Source organism: Eriocheir sinensis, unplaced genomic scaffold (assembly GCF_024679095.1).
Source record: "Eriocheir sinensis breed Jianghai 21 unplaced genomic scaffold, ASM2467909v1 Scaffold57, whole genome shotgun sequence".
Lineage (NCBI taxonomy): Eukaryota > Metazoa > Arthropoda > Malacostraca > Decapoda > Varunidae > Eriocheir > Eriocheir sinensis.
The window spans coordinates 773,685-781,107 of NW_026111909.1; positions in this window are offsets into that span (position 1 = coordinate 773,685).

Consider the following 7,423-nt stretch of genomic DNA (forward strand, 5'->3'; position numbering starts at 1 on the left):
AAAAATATGCAAAATACACATAAAATAATGTAAATTTGTTTCAAAATATATATACGAATACACATAAAATAACGCAGATTTCTATAGAAATATATATACAAAATACACTTGAAATAATGTAAATACGTATAAAAATATATATATAAAATACACATTAAATAATGTTAATTCGTGTCAAAATAAATAAACAAAATATCATGAAAAGAATGTGTATTTGTATGAAAATAGATATACAAAATACATATAAAATAACCTAAATTTGTATAAAACTATATACAAAAATACACAAAAATAATTTAAACTTGTATGAAAATAAATATACAAAAAACATATAAAAATAGGTAAATTTGTATTGAAATACATATACAAAATACACATAAAATAATGTAAATTTGAATGAAAATATATAAACATATAGATTTAAAATAACGTAAATTTGTATCAAATATATATACAAAAAAAACATTAAATAATGTAAATATGTATAAAAAAATATATACAAAACACAAATAATGTATAATCGTATCAAAATAAATACAGAAAATATTAATAAAATAATGTAAATATGTATGAAAATTAAGATGCAAAATACCCATAAAATAACGCATTTTTTATAAAAATATAAATACGAAAAAACATAAAATATTTGATTTTGTATTAAAATAAATAGATATACAAAATACACATAAAATAAGCTAAATTTGAATTGAAATATATATACAAAATACATAAAATAATGTAAATTTGTATCAAATTACCTATACAAAAACACATATAATAACGTAAATTTGTATAAAAATATATAAACAAAATACACATTAAATAATGTAAATACGAATAAAAAAAAATGTAAAAAATACACAAATAATCATGTAATTCGTATCAAAATAAATAGACAAAATACCAATAAAATAATGTAAAATTCTATGAGAAAACATATACAAAATACTCATAAATAACGCAAATATCAATAAAAATATATATAATATAATATATTTTTATACATATTTAAAATATTTGATGTATATTTTGTATATATATATTTTATCCAAATTTACGTGATTTTATATGTATTTGTTTATATATTTTCATACAAATTTACATTATTTTATGTGAATTTTGTATATGTATTTCAATACAAATTTGCCTAACTTTATGTGTATTTTGCATATCTATTTTCAAACAAATTTAAACTATTTTTGTGTATATTTGAATATATTTTTATACAAATTTTAGTTCTTTTATTTGTTTTTTGTATATATATTTTCCTACAAATATCCATTCTTTAATTGGAATTTTGTGTATTTAATTTTTTACGAATTTACTTTATTTTATGTGTATTTTGTATACATATTTTTCTACGTATTTAAACTATTTTATGTGTATTTTATATATACATTTTCATAAAAATTTACGTTATTTTATTGTGTGTATTCGTATATATTTTGAAACATTTTATACAAATTTATTTTATTTTATGTGTATTTGTATATATATTTTCATACAAATTTATATTATTTTATGTGTATTTTTACATATATTTTATTACAAATTTACCTTATTTTATGTTTATTTTGTATATTTATTTCATTCAATTTTAAATTATTTAATGTGTATATTTGTATTTGTATTTAGGTTATTTTATGTGTGTTTTCTATATATATTTTCATCCAAAATTACATTATTTTATTGTTATTTTCTTAATTTAACTCGATACGAATTTAGATTATTTCATAGGTATTTTGTATACATATTTTTATACTCATTTACATTATCTAATGTGTGTTTTGTATATATTTTTTTATGCAAACTAGTTTTATGTGCATTTTTGTACATATATTTTTATAGAAACTTAAAACGTTATTTTATGTGTATTTTGTATATGTTTTCTCATACAAATTTACATTATTTAATTAGTTTTTGTTTATTTATTTTGATACGAATGACTTGATTATTGGTGTATTTTGTAAATATTTTTTTATACGTATTTACATTACTTAATGTGTATTTTTTTATATAATTTTTTACAAATTTACGTTATTATATGTGTATTTGTTAAAAATATTTTGAAAAGAATTTACTTTATTTTATGTATTTTGTATATATATTTCAATTCAAATTTAGCTTATTTTGTGTGTATTTTGTATATCTATTTTCATACAAATTTAATTACTTCTGTGTATTTTGGATATAGTTTTATACAAATTTACGTTATTTTATGTGCATTTTGTATATTTATATTTATACAAATACACATTCTCTTATTGGTATTTTGTTTATTTATATTTATACGAATTTACATTATTTTATGTGTATTTTGTATACATTTTTGATTCGTATTTACTTAATTTTATTTGTATTTTGAATATATATATTTATAGAAATCTACGTTATTTTATGTGTATTCGTATATATATTTTGAAACAAATTTACATTGTTTTATATGTTTTTTGCATATCTATTTCAATACAAATTTACATTATTGTATGTGCATTTTGTATATTTATTTTAATACAAATTGAAATATTTTATGTGTATTTTGGTATATATAATTTTATAAAAAATGCGTTATTTTATAGGTATTTTGCATCTTAGTTTTCATACAAATGTACATTATTTTATTAATATTCTGTGTATATATTTTGATACGATTTTATATTATACTATTTGTGTTTTGTATATATTTTTTTATACATATTTTCATTATTTAATGTGTATTTTTTATATATTTTATACAAATTAACGTCATTTTAAGTGTATTTGTTTATATAATTTCATTCAAATTTACATTATTTTAAGTGTATTTTGTATATGTATTTCAATACAAGTTTACCTAATTTTATGTGTATTTTGTATATTTATTTTCATACAAATTTAAATTATTTTTGTGTTTTTTTGTATATACATATAGAGTAAATTTCTATGAAAATATATATTCAAAATACATATAAAATTATGTAAATAAGTATAAAAATATATATATCAAATACACCTAAAAAAATGAAAATTCGTATCAAAATAAATAAACAAAATTGCGATAAAAGAACGTATATTTGTAGGAAAATAAATATACAAAATACACATAAAATTACGAAAATTTGAATAAAAGTATTACAAAAAAACAAAAAAATAAATTTCAATTTGTATGAAAATAGATATACAAAATACACATATAATTAGTTAAATTTGTATTTAAATACATGTACAAAATACACATAAAATAATGTAAATTTGTATGATATGAAAACAAATTCACATAAAATAACGTACATTTGTATAAAATAGATATACAAAATATAAATAGAATAATGTAAAATCGTATCAAAATAAATACACAGAATATCAATAAAATAATGTAATTTTGTATGAAAATAAAGATGCAAAATACCCATAAAATAAAGCATATTTTTTTTAAAATACATATACAAGAATACACATAGAATAATCAAATTTGTATTAAAATTAATATACAAAATGCACGTACAATAAGGGAAATTTGTATTGAAAAAATATACAAAATGCACATAAAACAATGTATATTTGTTTCAAAATATATATACGAATACACATAAAATAACGTATATTTCTATAGAAATATATATACAAAATACATTTGAAATGACGTAAATACGTATAAAAATATATATACACAATACACATTAAATAATGTAAATTCGCATCAAAATAAATAAACAAAATATCAATAAAAGAATGTGTATTTGTATGAAAATAGATATACAAAATACACATAAAATATTGTAAATTTGTATAAAACTCTATTAAAAAATACACAAAAATAATTTAAATTTGTATAAAAATATATATACAAAATACATATAAAACTAAGTAAATTTCTATTGAAATACATATACAAAATACACATAAAATAATGTAAATTTGAATGATAATATATAAACAAATACACTTAAAATAACGTAAATTTGTTTGAAATATATATAGAAAATACACATTAAATAATGTAAATATGTATAAAAAAATATATACAAAACACATATAGAATAATGTAAAATAGTACCAAAATAAATACACAGAATATTAATAAAATAATGTAAATTTGTATGAAAATAAAGATGCAAAATACCCATAAAACAACGCATTTTTTATGAAAATATATATACCAAAATACACATGAAATATTTAAATTTGTATTACAATACATATACAAAATGCACATACAATAAGGTAAATTTGTATTGAAATAGATATGCAAAATACACATAAAACAATGTAAATTTGTTTCAAAATATATATACGAATATACATAAAATAACGTAGATTTCTATAAAAAAATATATACAAAATACACATAAAATGAAGTAAATACGTATAAGAAAATGTATACAAATACACATAAAATAACGTAAATTCGTATCAAAAGAAATAAACCAAATGCCAATAAAAGAATGTTTACTTGTATAAATATAAATATACAAAATACATAAAAATAACGTAAATTGTATAAAACTATATACAAAATAAACAAAATAATTAAATTTTTATGAAAATAGATAAACCAAAGACACATAAAATAAGCTAAATTTGAATTGAAATAAATATAGAAAATACATAAAATAATGTAAATTTGTACCAAAATATATATTCAAATACACATATATTAAAATTAATATACAAAATGCGTATATAATAAGGTAAATTTGTATTGAAAAAATATGCAACATGCACGTTTACTCATACAAATTTATATTATTTTATTGGTATTTTGTTTATTTATTTTGACACGAATTACATGATTATATGTGTATTTTGTACATATTCTTTATACGTATTTACATTATTTAATGTGTATTTTGTTTATATATTTTCATACAAATTTACGTTATTATATGTGAATTTGTATAAATATTTTGATACAAATTTACTTTATTTCATGTATTTTGCATATATATTTCAATTCAAATTTAGCTTATTTCTTGTGTATTTTGTATATACTTTCATACAAATTTAATTACTTCTGTGTATTTTTGTATATAGTTTTATATAAATTTACGTTATTTTATGTGTATTTTGTATATTTATATTTATACAAATACACATTCTTTTATTATTATTTTGTTTATTTATTTTGATACGAATTTACATTATTTTATGTGTTTTTTGTATACATTTTTTTATACGTATTTACTTCATTTTATGTGTTTTTTGTATATATATTTTTATAGAAATCTACGTTATTTTATGTGTATTCGTATATATATTTTGAAACAAATTTACATTGTTTTATATGTATTTTGCATATCTATTTCAATACAAATTTACCTTATTGTATGTGTTTTTTGTATATTTATTTTAATACAAATTTAATTTTTTTATGTGTATTTTGGTATATATATTTTTATAAATAAAAAAAATTGCGTTATGTTATGGGTATTTTGCTTCTTTATTTTCATACAAATTTACATTATTTTATTAATATTCTGTGTATTTATTTTGATACGATTTTACATTATTCTATTTGTGTTTTGTACATATTTTTTTATACAAATTTACGTTATTTTAAGTGTATTTGTTTATGTATTTTCACTCAAATTTACATTATTTTATGTGTATTTTGTGTATGTATTTCAATACAAATTTACCTAATTTTATGTGTATTTTGTATATTTATTTTCATACAAATTTAAAATATTTTTGTGTCTTTCTGTATATAGTTTGATACCAATTTAGGTTATTTTATGTGTATTTTGTATATCTATTTTCATACAAATACACATTCTTTTATTGATATTTTGTTTATTTATTTTGACGCGAATTTTTTGTGAATTTGTTTTCATTTCATACAAATTTACATTATTTTATGTGTATTTTTTACATGTATTTAAATACAAATTTAACTATTTATATGTGTATTTTGTATATCTATTTTCATACAAATTGAAATTTATTTTTTTGTTTTGTATATATTTTTATTCAAATTTTCGTAATCTTATAAAAATATATATTCCAAAATACACATAAAATATTTAAATTTGCATTGAAATAAATATACAAAATGCACATACAATAAGGTAAATTTGTATGGAAAGAGATGTGTAAAAGTACATATAAAACAATGTAAATTTGTTTCAAAATATATATACGAATACAAATAAAAAAACGTAGATTTCTATAAAAATATATATACAAAATACACATAAAATTAAGTAAATACGTATAAAAAAATGTATAAAAATACACATAAAATAATGTAAATTCGATTTAAAATAAATAAACAAAATACCAATAAAAGAATTTGTATTTGGATAAATATAAATATACAAAATACACATACAAAAAAAACATAAAATAAGGTAGGTTTGTAAAAAAATATATGTACAAAATACACATAAAATAATATAAATTTATATAAAAATATATATACAAATACACATAAAATACCATGAATTTGTATAAAAATATATATTCAAAATAAATATTAAATAATGTAAAAGCGTATAAAAATATATATGCAAAGTACATATAAAATAATGTAAATTCGTATCAATATAAATCAACAAAACACCAATAAAATAATATATATTTGAATGAAAATAAATTTACAAAATACACATAACATAACTAAAATTTGTATTAAAATATATTAAAAAATACATATAAATAATTTGAGTTTGTATGAAAATAGATATACAAAATACACATAAAACTAGGGAAATTTCTTTTGAAATGTATATACAAAATACCCATAAAATATTGTAAATTTGTGTCAAAATATATAAACAAATACACATAAAATAACGTAAATTTGTATGAAAAATATATACAAAATACACATAGAATAATGTCAATTCGCATCAAAATGATTGAGCAGAATATCAATAAAATAATGTAAATTTGTATGAAAATAAAGATGCAAAATACCGAAAAAATAAAGCATATGTTTATAAAAATACATATACAAAAATACACATCGAATAATTAAATTTGTATTAAAATTAATATACAAAATGCGTATATAATAAGGTAAATTTGTATTGAAAAAATATGCAACATACACGTTTAATCATACAAATTTATATTATTTTATTGGTATTTTGTTTATTTATTTTGATACGAATTACATGATTATATGTGTATTTTGTACATATTTTTTTATACGTATTTACATTATTTAATGTGTATTTTGTTTATATATTTTCATACAAATTTACGTTATTATATGTGTATTTGTATAAATATTTTGATACAAATTTACTTTATTTCATGTATTTTGTATATATATTTCAATTCAAATTTAGCTTATTTTATGTGTATTTTGTATATATTTTCATACAAATTTAATTACTTCTGTGTATTTTTGTATATAGTTTTATATAAATTTACGTTCTTTTATGTGTATTTTGTATATTTATATTTATACAAATACACATTCTTTGATTAGTATTTT